General features: G+C 39.4%; 2 pseudogenes; one reads left to right on the forward strand and one right to left on the reverse strand.

Annotated features, from left to right (window-relative positions):
- Nucleotides 1-4765: 4765 nt before the first annotated feature.
- Nucleotides 4766-10577, reverse strand: LOC101389976 (thiol S-methyltransferase TMT1A-like; annotated as a pseudogene).
- A 5783-nt stretch (nucleotides 10578-16360) lies between these two features.
- Nucleotides 16361-16663, forward strand: LOC147914735 (signal recognition particle 9 kDa protein pseudogene; annotated as a pseudogene).
- Nucleotides 16664-17573: the final 910 nt, after the last annotated feature.

The following is a 17573-nucleotide window of genomic DNA, read 5'->3' on the forward strand; positions in this document are numbered from 1 at the left end:
CTTTTGAAGATTTATTTATTTATTTTCACCCCAAAGCCCCAGTAGTTAGTTGTATGTCATAGTTGCAGAGCTCTCTAGTTGCCGTATGTGGGACGCGGCCTCAGCGTAGCTGGAGAAGCGGTGCGTCGGTGTGCGCCCGGGATCCGAACCCGGGCCGCCAGCATCAGAGAGCACGCACTTAACCGCTAAGCCACAGGGCCGGCCCAAGAATTGCTTTTGAGAAAATTTGCAGTCACGTAGCTGGAGTACGTGCAGAACAAATCTTGACCTGGAATGACTGCAGAACAAAAGATTCTCCTCTCCACGGAATCAAAGGACCAGGATGTGAGTGGAACTTGAAAGTTAGATTCTCATCAGAAGAGAGGGGTCTGTCATCCAGGAAGATCCGAAGTTAAAATACCTTCCCCACCTTAACATAAATGTTTAAAACCTTACCATAAATGTTTAGAACCTTACCATAAATGCTTAAAGCCCGCCAATCAAAACCCGTCCCGCCAGTCTTTCTGCATGCCAGCCTGTTCTCCCTAACCTCTATAATTTCACCCCAAATCCTGAATTAGAGAGACAGATCTGAGGGCACACGCCACCTGTCTCCTCGCAGATCGATCTTGCAATAAAGCTGTTTTCTTTTCCCAAAAACTGATGCTGTAATTAATGGCTTTTTTAATGCACATTGGGTAGGAGAACTCCATTTTTGTGTGGTAACCATTAGGTATATGGCATCATTTATATTTATAAATAATACATACATACATTTATTTTAATATTGCAGCCTTTGCTTTTTTAGAAAGAAGGTTTTTAGATTTCTTTGTTCCTAGGCTTTGGTGGACAATAAAATTGAAGAAACTCTTCCTCTGGGGTCGGAGTTAATCATCTGTTCCCATAACCTGAGAGGTGAGATAGAATTTGAACTGAGTGCTGCCTCTTTTACAGTCTTAATGCTACCCGCTTAGCTTGACAGGGAACCTGGGAGCCAAGATTAGAGGAACTTAGGAAATCACGTCTGTGTCCACAGCACTCTGTGTGGAAGTTATTTGCAGCAACTGAAGCAAGTGCATCTCATGTAGGTGCCGAATTTTTTACTGTTAGGTGCAAAAATGAGACCTTTGCCAAGTTATTTTTTATGAGAGATTTCTTTAAAAATATACTGGGGACTGAACACAGACTGAGTGAATCTGAGGGGACCATTCACAGGGAAATGGTGGAGGAAGGAGGATACAGAATTCCAGGCACTTGGATTCAGAAGATCTCAGGCAGCAGTGCAGTGTTGTGGGCAGGCCTGGGCTTTGGAGTCAGGTAAACTACATGGGAATACCAGCGTGGCCACTCACTGTGTGGCCTTGGGCAAGTGACAAGTGACATAACATCCACTGATCTGCTTTCTCATTTGTCAGATGCAGATAATTATACCTGCCTTGTAGCCTTATGAGTACTATCTGAAGTAATTGTGTAAGAAGTTAGTGCATGGCATAAAGAAGACACGTAATGAGTGAACATTTTTATTACTAGCTTTTAGAGTCATGGAATAAAAGGATCATTATAAGGAGAAGATTGACATCAGCGTCAGAAACATTTTAAAGATTGAGAAGGATGCAGCCTGAGTTAAGACTATTGGATGTGCGAGTTTTTACTTTTAAGAACAGTAAATTCTGAATGCTAATTTTCCTTGTGCTCATGTAGTTCTCTACAGGTTCCCAAGTAGTTTCCTCTAGAAACAAAAATTCTTTGTATTCACCTTACTTGATCGGCATGTTACTGTGTTTTCTTATCTGAAGTAGAAATTGGGAGCATTGGCCACTCTACGTTCAGTTCCTGTGCCCTCAGTTAACATGACCTCTGCCCCCTGTTCTCTGGCCGTTCCCTGATTCAGGGAATTCTGGTGATTGTTCAGTGTAGCCTGAATGCTTTTGGTTTTAAATATTGAGATAGTTAAAGTGACAGTTACTGAAGAGTTTTCTTTTTTGTTGACGTTAGTTTGCTGTGCTTCATTACACTCTCAATTGCCTCAAAGGTTAAACAAGAATTGAATTTCAGTTATGTTATGTTCTGTGTTTTCCAAAGCAATACCAAAGGGAAAGGCTTATGTTAGGGTCAAGAGTACAAAAGGAACTATTATGCAATGTTTGCTTCACCTTCTATTCAAGTGTGAAATATGTAGGAATTCAGAAGAAACAATTAGATTATTAGAACATTTAGAAACAGAATTTTTATAATATAAACATAAGAAATTGTAACATGGTATTTTTGTTAGTGTTTAAAATAAGTTTGGGGATCATGGGGCCAGGGTCTTAACAAAATTAGGAAGAAGCTGATGGAAGTAGTAGGCATCCCCAAATCCGCCTTTCAGGCTCTGGTGCCAATCTTGCCTGCTTTCTTTCAGTTCCTTGAATGTACTGTGTTTCCTCCTTTTATTTGTGGCATACGCTGTTCCGTTAGGCTGAAATGCTCTTCATTCATCCTCTGGAATTCAGCTCAGATGTCACTTCCTCAGGGAAGCCTCTGATCCTCCTCCCCCTGGATAAATCAGATTATATTCTCCAGGCACCCTGAACTTCTCTCTCATAGATAGCATTTATCACAATTGTATGCTCCATGAGACAGGACTCAGTCTAGCTTATTCAGGACTCTAAGTCAAGCACTGGGGGCAGAGTACACATTAGGCACTCAATAAATGTTTGTTGAATGAAGTTCAACATTTATTACGCACCAAGTGCTTCACTTCATTAACTCATCATAATAACCCTTTAGGTAGGTATTATCCCCCTTAACAGATGAGGAAAGTGAGACTAGAGAAGTGACTTGCTCCAGGTCACACAGTCAACCAATGACACAGTCAGCTTGACCTTGGATGCCAAAGCCAGTGTCATTTTGTCTTTTATTTTCCCTATTGCATTCAGTTATCTCACTGAAAAGCCAGTGTTCTAAGCACGATACTCTGTGATCTACCCCAGGAGAGCAGACAGAGGGGCTGATCAAACTGCAGCCATGTGCTTATAATGGGCATTTGTTGTGTGCCTTCCTGCTTTCCCCAGCCACAAGCCATCTGGCCACATGCCCAGTTGTGTAAGCAGTCAGGGATGGGTTGCCGAGAGACAGAAGAAAAGACCCAGAGATGGCAGACAAGACATTAGGTTTATTGCGTCTTACTTACGGAGAATGTCCAGGAGCAACCGGCTGGACGGAGTTGTGCACCTACACCTGCTGTCGTGAACAAGGTGGGGGTTGCTTGTACGGGCAGGGGAACAAAGGCTGCGTGCTCCCCAAGAGCTGTCCTTAAGCATTCCAAGGACCAGGAGCTCCCGTGGAGGGCCTCTGTGTTCCCTCAGAAGTGATGTTCTTCGAGAGAAACAGTTACAATACCAGATGGTTGGCTTCCTGCCCAGAAGGGGGCCTGAAGGACACACGGTTGAGATAGAGCGTGCAGGTTATTACTGGGCAAGTGTGAGCCCACACAGGCCCTGTTTTCACTTGAGGAATATACAAATCTCCTTGTCTCAGTCCACGTGGTCTGGATGTGCTCAGCCCCAGGGACCTAGACTATGACCTATACTTGAACCAGTCAGCGTAATCCATCCCATCTAAATATTATGATTGGGCTTGTGAGCCAGTATGGTCAGTCAGAGCCAATTAGGACTCAATCCAGAACTTTGGAGCTTTTGCACAAGTGGACTTGATCTTTCCAGCTGGCCTTGGGCCCTGGCAGCATGAAGATGGACCCTGCTTCCACAGACTCACCACCTGGTCGGGCAAGCAGAGAGGAGGGCAGGCGTGACCTTAGACACTGTCTGGCTCCCGATAACGTTATTATTATGAGCAGGGGCTCAAGCTGTGCCTGAGGCCTTCTCCCCTGATGCTTTTCGCTAATTTGAGTCAGTAAAGTCCTTTTTCTGCTTAAGCCTCTTTGGGTTGGGAGTTCTGTCACTTGCAATCAAAGGAATCCTAACCAACACAGGACCTAAAAGACATGGGGCATCTTTTGTCTTTTTTCTGTTTCCCTTTTGCACAGGATGCAGTCCCTTCCTCAGGCTCTTGGAATGATCACATATGGGTGTTTGCTAGCCCTGAGCAGGAAAGCAGGGAGAGGGTAATACAGCAGCGACGATTGTCAGAACAGGTTTTGTGGTTTTGGGACTTGGCTTCTAGGACTTGCTCAGTGGCTTGTGGAATGTAAGAAACTTCATTTATTTGTGTCTCTACACCTCAGATTTGTCTATAGAAAATGAGGATACTATTTGTAGCACCACTTAGACAAGGGGGAGTTGATAAGAATGTGGCAAATACTTTGTACTTTAGTGCTATTTACCTTCCAACATGCTGATAACATTTTACCACGTCTAACAATTCACCACGTCGACCTGTGGCTTTTCATATTTCTCAGCCACTAGACTGACCTAATCAATAGTGAGGTGGGCAGACTAAGGAGGTTCCTACTTTTGGGAGACTGTGGAGGGAGGAGATTCATGTTCCATAGCTTAGGAGGCCTTAGATGAGCGTCCTAAGCTCACCATAACAATAACTTTTCATGTTCAAGAGAGACCAGTAAGCTTCCTTTTTTTCTGCTCTATGGATTTCACAAATGGGATCTTTGGACTTGAACTTTTCAAAACTCATTCTGATGCTTCCACAATTGCTTTTTCCAAAATCTAGCTGTGTTTATCATTATCTGGCTGTAGAAAGAAAAAAATCTGTGCGTTCAAATAGCTTATTTTTCCACAATGAAGTAAAGCCCTCCCAGAGACATTAAGACAAACAAAACCAAGCCAGCAAAGAGAAAAACCATTTATTTTATTTCCATTCCTAAAATGTATGTAAATTTATTGACTGATTTGATATTTAAAAGTCTCTCTGCAAAATCATCTCAGAAAATACACTAAATTTATTAAAATACATACAAACTATTGCTGAAAATTCTATTCTTAAACATTCTGACTGACCAACTTAATGTTTGTTTGCAAAGCACTTGTGATGATTTTTAGCGGTTTCCATGGTTGCAAGGAACAAAGAAGGCATTTTGGGACAGGAGTGGAAATTTGATCAGAATCATCCAAAAAATACTTTTCTACTTCTTTACATGCTCACAGATTGCCTGGTTTTTAGGGGCTCCTACAAACTGTGCCTAATCATACAAGGTTTTCCTAATCACAGGGGGCCTTTCTTTGCCTGCAGGTTGCTACCTTCAGCAGAGTGTATGCTAGATAATAAGGAAAAGGAACCCAGGAACCTTAACTGCCTCAGATAGTTTTATGGATACGCTGAAGCGTCAAGTACACTCCTCATCTTCAGGATCGAGACTGGAATGCAAGAAAACAAACCTTGGAAGAATGCTGGAATAAAAGACATAACAAAGCCGTGCAGAACTAGGCGTGGCGGCATGGTACGTTCATTTTGAAAGCCAGCCCAGTGATACAAAGAACAACAGATAGATTCAGATTTCTTTTTCAAAAGATCTGTGCTATGTAGATGTGGACTTTCAACGAGTTAGTATTTCTTTATTCGGTTTATGAATTATTAAGATTTTTTCACTTCTCCCTTTTTAAAGTCTTCTTTCGAGTGATTTAACTGTTTATTAGCACCAAGCTCTCAAAGAGGGGGTGAAGTTAAACTCTATCGGGTAAAACAACATAAATAAGACAGTTGGAAAACTTTTGAAGCTACTGAATAAACTAAGATTTGGGGATAATGGCAATTATCAATTATTATTATCAATGGCAATTATCAATTTCATAATTATCAATTATGAAAGCCCACGGTTTCCTTTTAAGGGAGAGTTCAAAGCTGGTTTGTTTTGTTCTGTTTTTGATTCTCTGGGAGACAATAGAAAATGGCTAAGTAGGTTATAACATAAACTTTTAGGGATGACATTCAACTTGACCTAAAAAAAACATTTCTCTTCTCCCAATTAGTATTCTAAGTGTACAACTGAGGCCTGAATTTATTTGAGCCATTCAGCTCCCTACTGTGTGTGCGCTATTTCACAGCATATCCGTAGATGTGAGGGCGCAGCAGCTCCCAGGACAGCGGCGCCTGTAAGTGCTGCAGCTTCAGCTTGGAGAAGCTGGCCGTCTCCAGGGCCTTCCAGCTCTCTCTGGTGAGGTTGTACCCGTCAAACAGAAGGTACCAGGCAGGATCCAGGACCTGCTGCCAGAAGTAATTCCAGGTTGAACGCTCAGCTGCTACGTGCTCCATGAAATAAAAAGCCCCGCCCTGCGAGGGGAAAAGAAAAACCTTTTGAGGATTTTAGTTTTGGGGAAATAGATTTATAAGATGATTGAAGTTTCAGATTTCAGTAGCCCCAGAGGCCAACTTCAGGAGAAGACACAGGTAACTTAAAACTTATTCAGACACCATTTTGGTCAATGGTTTCATCGTCTGTCAGATTTTATACAGACCTGCCAATCTAAAACAATTAACACTTACATTTTCTGATCATAAAAGTAATACATAAAAATAGCTAGAACTTACAGCAGTTACTGCATGCAAGGCGCTATCCTTACTGCCTATCACACGTTAACTCACTTCATCCTCACCAGAAACTTATTGGTAAGTAGTAGTGTTATCATTCCTATTTTTATAGATGAGGGAACTGAGTCAGACAGACAATGAGGAACTTATCCAAGGTCACACAGCTTGTAAATGTCAGAGTCAGGTTTAGAACCTTGGTGGTCTGGCTCCAGAGGCTGGCAATACTGCCTCCCCAATATGTTGATTTTAGAAAATTTAGAAAATAGAGAAAAATATAAGAAGAAAAACAATCAACTGTGTGTACTTTTACATGAATGTGTATTTTTCCCCTAAAACTAGGATTGGAATATACATTCTGTTTTGTAACCTGCTTTATTTTATTTATGTATTTGAATATTATTCTACAACATTTAAAAAATCTTTACGCAATATTTCACACACTGAAGGTACCAGCTCTTATTTAACCATTCTCATTTAGGTTACTTGCAATTTTTCACTGTTCAAAACACTGTTACAGTGAACATCCTTATCCACAAATCTTTGTGACCATTTCTAACTATTTCCAAATAACTTGCTAAAAAGTGGAATTGCTGAGTCAAAAGTCTGTGCCTTTTTGAAACTCTCGGTACAGGCTGTCAAATGGCCCTTTGGAAAAGTTGTAGCAAATGTACCTTCATACCAGCAATGGATGGGAGTGTCCGTTTCCACTAAACTCTCATCAATACCTTTTCCCCCTGTATCTTTGTCAACTTGATGGGTAAAATGGTATTTCATTTACAATAATATGCATATCTTTGCTTTTCTTAATAGAGATAACATCTTTTACTAAACCTTGTTGGTTATTTGGATTTCTTCTTTTCTGATTCGTCTGTCGATGTCCTTTATCAGTTTTCTAACAGGGAGCTGGCTTTTTTCTTACTGACTAGTAAGGGCTTTTAGTATCATAAGATTATGTATACTAGGAATGTTTTCCCCCATTTTTTGTTTGCCATTTAACTACATTTTTTTTGCTTCTTTTATTTTTTAAGAAAATTTTTTAATTCATCTGAAAATTCTTCTCAGGCTCTGCTGTGCAAACCCGTGGGGAGTCTGAATCCACACCAAGCACTGCCTGAGACTAACTAACCATGTCTTTTGCTTTTGCACCATTGTCACAGGTTGTAAATGACATGATTAATTAAAATACTGAATCATCTAAAAGCGTTACTGAATTCATGGTAATATTTTGTCATTAGGTATTTTATGCAATCAGTGGATACTATGTTTAAATTAATGTCTTGTAAGAATTAGCAATTGCTACTTTCATCCAGGACAGTCCTATATAAATATAGGTCAAATATAGACACAATAGAGGCTACACATTATTAGGGGGTTTTCAGAAGTTTTCTACCTGTCTACCTCTGAGGGGAGTATGGGGGAAAGGACCTGACAATCACCCCCAAAACCAATAGTGCCTGTCCCACTGTTCTTAGCCTCTTCTAGCTACCCTAGTCTTGGCTATCTCAGGCACGGGGTTTAGAGATGGAGTTCCCCCAAATTCTATGGGTAAGTATAAGACATATGTTCAGGAATGGAAAACTTGGGGTTTCCTGATTGAAAAAAAACAAAGAATTTCCACAGAGTAGGACAGGAGAGAAGAGAGGAGACCCAGGGCTGGAGAGGACTGTCAAGTAAACAGCTAGATATGCAGGTTGGGGTTAGAGAGAGATCTGGGCTAGATATTTAGATATGGAAACCATCTGTGTAAGCATGGTAACTGAAAACTTTGGGGGCACTTAAGTCCACCAAGTGGACATATATAAGTGAAATGAGAGCCAAAAAAGAAGCTCTAATATTTAGGGGATGGGCAGAGAAAGAACAGCCAGCAAAAGGGGTAGAAATGTTGAAGTCAGAGAGATAAAAAGCCCCAGTGACAAGCACTGTGGTGCAGCGAGAAGAATATTTGCATTAAAGAAAGTCAGACCTACCAGCCGTGTGACTTGGAGCAAGTTTCATAACCTCTCTGGGTCTGTTTCCCCACCCAACATGAAGACAGTACCTGCTTCACAGGTCTGTTGTCAGTCGTGGTTACATTCAGCAGAGAGTGGGTGCTTTGCAGGAGCTAAGGAAGACTTCCAAGAATATGATCTCCTTAAGAGTATTATCAGTGCTATAAAGTGGAGATGATGATTGCTTGCCTTGCAGGGGTGTTGTGAGATTAGTAACACTGTAGACAAAACATCCACTAACTGTGCCCCATTAGTGCCCAGTCGTAGGATACAAGAACCCAGCATTTGGGGATAAGGATCAGACCTTTTTCATTTACTGCTTTGATGTTGGCCTGTCTTTGAGCCAGAGACAGAACTGTTTTACTGTCTCTAAACTCTGTCTCCAAGTCCTTTTCTTCCTGAGGAAGTTCCTCTATTAGAAATAAAACTGGGGATTACAGAACAGCCGTTTCTCCTAGAATAGTAAATCCTAATGTTAAGATATCCATACTTTATGTTCAACAACACTTAGAATTAAACTATTTTAAATGAGTTTTTAAGAAAATGATAAAGGTAATATATGAAAATGACATACACGTGTAAAGAATTTCAAACTATACAGAAAGGTATAAAATGAAAAGTAATTCTTCCCCTGTGTCCAATTCCATTCCCAAGAGGTAACCACTGTTAATAGCTCTTGTCTATCATTCCCAATAACATGTATACATATATAGGTGTATTCTTTTCCCCCTCACACAAATGGGCTTATACTCTACATAACATTCTCTGCTTTGATTGCTTTTTCTCATTTGACATTATCTCTTGGGGATTTTTTTCATATCAACATAGATAACTCTTCCTTGTTCTTTTTAACAGCTGCACAGAATTCCTTTATATTATGTGACAATTTACTTGAACAGCCTGCTGTTGATGGATGTTGGGGTTATTTCTAATTTGTCCTATGACACATACCGTAATGAATATCTTTTCATATGGACGAGTTGTTGCACATTTGTGCAGTATAGCTGTCGGATAAATTCCTGCTAGATAAAGAGAATGTGCACTTTTAATTCTGATATTATCAAATTGCCTTCTAAAGAGGGCACTTCCTCCAATGTATATGGGGGTGTCCAATCACCCAAACCCACTCCAACATCATATAGGCCTTAAAAGTCTCTGACAGTATAGAAGGTAAAAATAGCATCCTGCTTTAATTTGTTCTTTAATTGTGAGTAAGGTTGAGCATTTTTATCATATAATTGGCTGTTTTTATTTATATATCTGTTCCCGCTCTTTGCTTATTTTTCTCTTGTGTTTTTCATGATTTAAAAATCCTATTGATCTTATGGATTTGTAATGTCTTTTAATATGAAGGAAGCTAATCCTTTGTCTATCATTGCTGGCAAATACTTTTTACAAGTTTGCTTTTATACTTTAACTTTGTTTATAGTCTCTGCAGGAGTTTTAAAATTTTATGTATTCAGATTTATCAATCTTTCCCTTTATAGCCCCTTTCCCACTCTAAGATTTTATTTTTAGTTCAACCGTGTCTTCTCTAGTAGTCACGTTAGAATGTTTGATCCACCTGAAGTTGGACTGCCCTTGGTGGTGGTTGCTACTTATCCAGTCCTCCTCACACCCCTCACTCACCGGCCTCAGCACTCTGCACACTTCCTGGAGGGTCCGCGCCTGGTTCTCCACGGAGCACAGGACCAGGGTGCAGACCACCACATCCATGGAGCCATCGGCCACCTGGTGCATGTCCTCCCCCACACCCACCAGGAAGCGCTCGAACGGCAGGTGTCAGTTCTCGGCAATGCTCTGGATCAAGAACTTCTCAAAGTTGGGGTTGGGGTCAATACAGGTCACCCTGCACCCAGGCGGGTAGAACTTGAAGTTGGCCCCTGTGCCACAGCCCAGCTCCAGCAGGGAGAGCTTCCCGGAGGGGCCCACAAACTCCTGCAGGTTGCTGAAGAGCTCCCGCTTCTGGCTCGCCATCTGTTCATTGTACTCCACGGTGAACCACGAAAAGAAGTAGGGGAGCCAAATTCTGCATATCCAATTCCACATGCCGAGACAGTTCAGCAGGTACATGGGAAATGCCAGGATACAGACGGCCAGCCGGAGGATGAAGATGGGAAGCGCCATCACTCAGAAGAGAAAAAAACCAGTCAACAGTTAGAGACCTGACTCTTTTAATAGCAGGAGGTAGGCTTCTGGCCACACTCCCGAGCCAATCAGCTCCAGAGAAAAGAAGAACTGGCTGTGCTGGAAAGAGGCAGTTGAATCAAATCATGGGCAAGAGGCCCATTTCACCCATTTAATAGATCTTTGGCAAAGGCTGATTCATAGCTTAGTTTTCATGAAGCAACATGAGAAGGTTCCCAGCTTTTCCTTGGAAGGAAAGTTGACTACAACCCCTTATTCCAAATCTATTCCTGCCTCTCCTTCTCTGGGTTCGGAGACTGCTGCTGGAGTTTTATATGCACAGTGCGCTGACGCCCTGTACGGGTCTTCCAGTGCCCTCTACCAAGAAAACAAGATCCATGGGCGGAGTGTGGCTACACCGCACTAGAAGACCGCTGCCAGCCTCTTTATTACTTCGTGCCCCGCTCCGGTCCCCATCCCCGCTCCCCACCTGTGTTTTTTTAAAAAAGAAGTGAAGGGCCATGCCTGCCTGACCGCAGTGAACAAACAATTTCCCCTCTTGCGTTCTGGGCTGAGGCTCTCAGACGTTCATAATTCAACAACAGGATTCTTTTTAAGTCACTTTTCTTGGCTGCTCATCTTTTAAAGGGCAAGTTTCAACGTCGAATTGTGCCCAACTACTACAGTATTCAGCTAATTTACATAAAAATTGTCCGCAGAATATTCATGTTTGGGAAACTAAAGCCTTCGGAAAATAGTTTCAAACATGCATATGTTCTTAACAAGAAGGCTGGGGCTTTAGGGTGGTTAAGGAACACAGAAATTTTCAAAAATAATGGTTACATTTACTTTTTTAAACTCGGTGATGGATACAGAGAGTGTTCTGTTTCATTATTTGTTATACCTTACACATATTTGATAAATATTATATCCATTCCATTTTAAACAGCTATTTGGAGGTGGAATTGATATACAATAAACTTTACATATTTAACGTGTACAGTTTGATAAGTTTTGAAGTATGTACATACCTGTGAAACCATCACTTCAGTCAAGATAATGGACACATCCATCACCCCCACAAGTTTCCTCTTGCAGCTTTGTAATCCCTCCCTCCTGGGCTCCCCATGCCAAGGCAACCACTTCTCTGTTTTCTGTCACTAGAGATTGGTTTGCATCTCCTAGAATTTTATGGAAATGGAATCATTTGTACTTTTTTGACTGGTTTCTTTCATTCAGCATAATTATTTGGAGTCATCCACATTGTTGCATGTATTCATTGATTTTATTGCTGAGTAGTATTCCATTGTATGGATGTATAACAATTTGTTTATCCATTCTCTTATTGATGGACATGTGGGTTGTTTCTAGTTTTGGGCTGTTACAAATTAAGCTACTGTGAACATTAGTGTACAAGTCTTTGTATGGACGTATGTTTTCATTTCTCCTGGATAAATTTCTATGAGAATGTATGGGTCACATGGTAGGTGTATGTTTAACCTTCTAAGAAATTGCCAAACTGTCTTCCAAAGCAGTTATACCGTTTTATATTGCCCCCGGCAGTGTATGAGAGATTTAGTTGCTCCACATCCTCTCTGGCGCTTGGATTGGTTGTCTTTTTAATGTTAGCCATTCTAAAAGGTGTGTAGTAGTCTCTCATTGTAGTTTTAATTTGCATTTCCCAGAAGATTAACGATGTTGAGCATCTTTTAACAGGCGTTTTTGCCATTCGTGTATCTTCTTTGGTAAGGTGTCTGTTCAAATCTTTTGCCCATGTTTAAATTGGGTTGTTTTCTTATTGAGTATTGAGAATTCTTTGTTTATTCTATGTCATTTATCAAATATGTAACGTGCAAATATTTTTCCTAGTCTGTGGCTTGTCTTTTTACTCTCTTAACAGTGTCACACTTTTTGCCTACCTCCATACCCCCTGCCTCTGGCAACTGCCAATCTATTCTCTGTATCTATGAGTTAATTTTTAATTTTTTTTAGATTCCACATATAAGTGAGATCATACAGTATTTGCCTTTCTCTGTTTGACTTATTTCACTTAGAATATTGCCCTCAAGGTCCATCCATGTTGTCATAAAATGGCAAGATTTCCTTCTTTTTTATGACTGAATAATAATAATATTCCATTGTGTGTGTGTGTGTATATATATATATATATATATGTATGTATGTATATGCACCACATTTTCTTTATCCATTCATCCATTGATGGACACTTAGGTTGCTTCCATGTCTTGGCTGTTGTAAACAATACTGCAATGAACATGGGAGTGCATGTATCTTTTCGAGTTAGTGTTTTCATTTCCTTCAAAAAATACCCACAAGTGGAATTGCTGGATCATATGTAGTTCTATTTTTAATTATGTGTGGAATCTCCATACTGTTTTCCATAGTGGCTGCACCAATTTACATTCCCAGCAACAGTGCACAGGGTTCCCTTTTCTCCACACACTTGTTATTTCTTGTCTTTTGGATAATAGCCATTCTAACAGATATGAGGTGGTATCCCATTGTGGTTTTGCTTCGTATTTCTCTGATAGCGATATTGAGCACCTTTTCATGAATCTGTTGGCCATCTGTATGTCTTCTTTGGAAAAATGTCTGTTCAGATCCTCTGCCCATTTTTAAACCAGTGGGTTTTTTTTGCTCTTGAGTTGTATGAGTTCTTTATATATTTTGGCTATTGACCCCTTACCAGATACATGATTTGCAAATATTTTATCCCAATTGGTAGGTTGCCTTTTCATTTTGTTAATGGTTTCCTTTGCTGTGCAGAAGCTCTGTAGTTTGAGGTAGACCCACTTGCTTATTTTTGCTTTTGTTGTCTTTGCTTTAGATGTCAAATCCAAAAAATCATCGCCAAGATCAATGTCAAGGAGGTCACTGCCTATGTTTTCTTCTAGGAGTTTAATGGTTTCAGGTGTTACTTTCACGTCTTTGATCCATTTTGAGTTAATTTTTGTGTGTGGTGTAAGATAGTGGTCCAGTTTCATTCTTTTGCATGTAGCTGTCCAGTTTTCCCAACACCATTTATTGAAGAGACTGTTCTTTCCCCATTGTATATTCTTGGCTCCCTTTGTTGTATATTAATTGACCATATATGCATGGTTTATTTCTGGGCTTTCTATTCTCTTCCAGTAATCTATGTGTCTGTTTTTATGCCAATACCATACTGTTTTGATTACTATAGCTTCGGAATATAGTCTGAAGTCAGGAAGCATGGTGCCTCCAGCTTTGTTCTTCTTTCCCAAGATTTCTTTGGCTATTTGGGGTCTTTCGTGATTTCATACCACTTTTAGGATTGTTTGCTCTATTTCTGTGAAAAATGCCATTGGAATTTTGATGAGGATTGCATGTAGATTGCTTTGGGTAGTATGGACAGTTTTACAATATTAATTCTTCCAGTCCATGAGCACAGAATATCTTTCCATTTGTTTGTATCTTTTTCAATTTCTTTCATCAGTGTCTTATAGTTTTCAGCGTACAGGTCTTTCACCTCCTTGGTTAAACTTATTCCTAGGTATTTTGTTCTTTTTGATGCACTTGAAAATGAGATTGTTTTCTTAATTTCTCTTTCTGATAGTTCATTATTAGTATATAGAAACACAACAGGTTTTTGTATTTTGATTTTGTATCCTGCAACTTTACTGAATTTGTTTTTTAGTCCTAACAGTTTTTTGGTGGAGGCTTTAGGGTTTTCTACATATAGTATCATGTCATCTGCAAGTAGTGACAGTTTTACATCTTCTTTCCAATTTGGATGCCTTTTATTTCTTTTTCTTGCCTAATTGCTCTGGCTAGGACTGCCAACCCTATATGAATAAAAGTGGCAAGAGTGGGCATCTTTGTCTTGTTCCTGGTCTTAGAGGAAAAGCTTTTCACCATCGAGTATGGTGTTAGCTGTGGGCTTGTTATTTATGGCCTTTATTATGTTGAGGTACATTTCCACTATACCCACTTTGTTGAGAGTTTTTATCATAAATGAATGTTAAATTTTGTCAAATACTCTTTCTGCATCTACTGAGATGGTCATATGACTTTTATCCTTCATTTTATTAATGTGGTGTATCACATCGATGGAACGGCAGATGTTGAACCATCCTTACATGCCTGCAATAAATCCCACTTGATCATGGTGTATGATATTTTTAATATATTGTTGAATTCAGTTTGCTAATATTTTGTTGAGGAGTTTTGCATCCATGTTCATCAGGGATGTTGGCCTGTGATTTTTGTTTTCTTTTGGTGTCCTTGTTTGTTTTTGGTATCAGGGTAATGCTGGCCTCATAAAATGAGTTTGGAAGTGTTCCTTCCTCTTCTGTTTTTTGGAAGAGTTTGACAAGGATTGGTATTAATTCTTCTTTAAATGTTTGTTAGAATTCACCAGTGAAGCCATCTGGTCCTCACTGATGTTGGGAGCTTTTTGATTACTGATTCAATCTTCTTACAAGTAATTGGTCATTCAGATTTTCTGTTTCTTCATGATTCAATCTTGGTAGGTTGTATGTTTTCTAGGAATTTATTAATTTCTTCTAGGTTGTGGAATTTGTTTGCATAGAATTGTTCATAGTAGTCTCTTATGATCCTTTGTATTTTTATGGTATCAGTTGTAACATCTCCTCTTTAATTTCTAATTTTGTTTATTTGTGTCCTCTTTTTTTTCCTTGGTGAGTCTAACTAAAGTTTTGATATTTTATCTTTTCAAAAAAACCAGCTCTTAGTTTCAGTGATCTTTCTACTGTCTTTTTAGTCTCTTTTTCATTTATTTCAGCTCTAATCTTTATTTCCTTCCTTCTACTAATGTTGGGCTTTGTTTGTTCTTCTTTTTCTAGTTCCCTGAGGTGTAAAGTTAGGTTGTTTGAGGTTTTTCTTGTTTCTTGAGGTAGCTATTTAAAGGGAAATCAAGAAGTTAGGTTTAGATGTGTTAACTTTGAGAAATGTATTGGGCATACAACAGGAAATGTCAAGTAAATAATTTGCTATATGAATCTAGAGTTTAGGGGAGGGGGTTATCAAGAGACATAAATTTGCAAGTAATCAACATTTATGTGGGACAGGATGGACCATCTAGGGGATATTTGTAGATATAGATGAGCACTATGTCTTGGAGTACTGAAATATTTAAGATCAGGAAAAGAGGAAGATCCAGGGAAGGGGACAGAGAAGGAGCAGCCAGTAAAGTGAAAGGAAAACTAGCAGATTGTGATGACTTGGAAGCCAGAAGAAAACTCTATTTCAAGAAAATAGTGGTGATTAACACTATCAACCACTACAGTGAGATGGAAAAGAATGAGGACTGAGAATTGACTACTGGATTTGGCATGTAGAGCTCAATAGTCACCTTTGATAGATTTTATTACAGTTGTTGGGATGATAGCCATATTGAAATGAATTAAACAGAGAACAGTAGAATTAATCTTTTCTTGTATGGCTCCTGGGTTTTGTGTCATAGTTGGAAAGGCCTTCCCTACTCTCAAGTTATATAGGAATTCTCTCACGGCTTCTTTTAGAATTTTCTCACGGTTTCATTTTTTACATTTAAATCCTTGATCCTAATTTGAAAGATATCCTTGGGTAAAGTATGAGTTATGGATCTGTGTTTTTCCTCACTTGGCTACTCAATTGACCCAACATCATTTATTTTTTAATCTATATTTTCTCCATTGATTTGAGTCTGTTGGTGGTTGTAGGAGGTAGGTCGGTGGATCAGGTTTACCGCCTCCTATGCCCCAGCCATTCTCTTCCCCTGTATCTTTCTACTCTGGCCTATAATGCCACAGTACCAGACCTGGGAGAAGGTCAGCCATGCAGCTGAGAAGCCTTACCTTGTGGACCCTTGGAAGATGCATGTGGGTCTCAAATGTAGGTGTTCTGATGAGAATCTGTGTATTAAAGTAACAAATGATTTAGTTTGTTTGGTGTATACAACAGACCAAGCTCAAGATGCAAAGAAGATTGAGAAGTTTCACAGTCAACAAATGTGACTTATGGTAGCTAAGGAGACTTGCAGGATCGCCATAACCCAGGCTAAATGGTTTGAAGTGAACTCTTGTCCACATGTTCTTAGGAAATAAATATCTTTGGAATTTGAGAAAGTGTTGGATAGAAAATACTTTATGTAACTCAGTAGACTATTTATAGTGGAGAGGTCTCTGTCTTTTTTGGGTTTTTTTGGTGAGGAAGATTATCCCTGAGCTAGCATATGTTGCCAAACCTCCTCTTTTTGCTAAGGAAGATTGGCCATGAGCTACCATCCGTGCCCATCTTCCTCTACTTTATCTGTGGGATGACTGCCACAGCATAGCTTGATAAGCGGTGGGTAGGTCCGTGCCTGAGATCTAAACCTGTGAACCCCAGGCGACAGAAGCAGAGGGCGTGAACACAATCACTACACCACCTGGCTTGCCCTGGCCAGGTCTCTTTTTTTTTACTTTGTTTTTTAATGTTTACTTAAGCTTAGGAATGTAAATACTTTCAGTTAGAAAGCCTTTATTTATTTTTGGAAATTGAACAAGAAATACATCTATCTTGGAAACTTTTTGCAAATTTTTTGATATTTGACAAGGTATGTAATTATTTCTCTGGTAAAGTTATATCAGTAATTTGAAAATGAGGTATCAAGAAGGGCTAATTCTTCCTTAAAGCTTATCTGTCTTGAAAGAATATTTAATGCAACCATGTTGTTGGATTGATATTTCTTTGGGAGCATAATGACCAATAACTATAAAATATTGATAATAACCAATACTATAAAATATGGTTACTGGAATTAACTATGCACAACAGTATGCCTAATTATGTATAGTAGTGTAGTCTCAATGATATCTAAAGGTAATTATGAGTAACAAGTGTGCTTTACTTTAAAATTTCCAGATTTAAACTATATTTGTGAATGTAAAGAATTTGTAATATCAGCTTATTAGCTATAACCCACTTTGAATTCAGTTTTCAATGATAAAAATAACCACAGTTTCTTTGTCATCT

The sequence above is a fragment of the Ceratotherium simum genome, chromosome 17, assembly GCF_057802395.1.
Source record: "Ceratotherium simum simum isolate JZ-2026a chromosome 17, ASM5780239v1, whole genome shotgun sequence".
Classification (NCBI taxonomy): domain Eukaryota; kingdom Metazoa; phylum Chordata; class Mammalia; order Perissodactyla; family Rhinocerotidae; genus Ceratotherium; species Ceratotherium simum.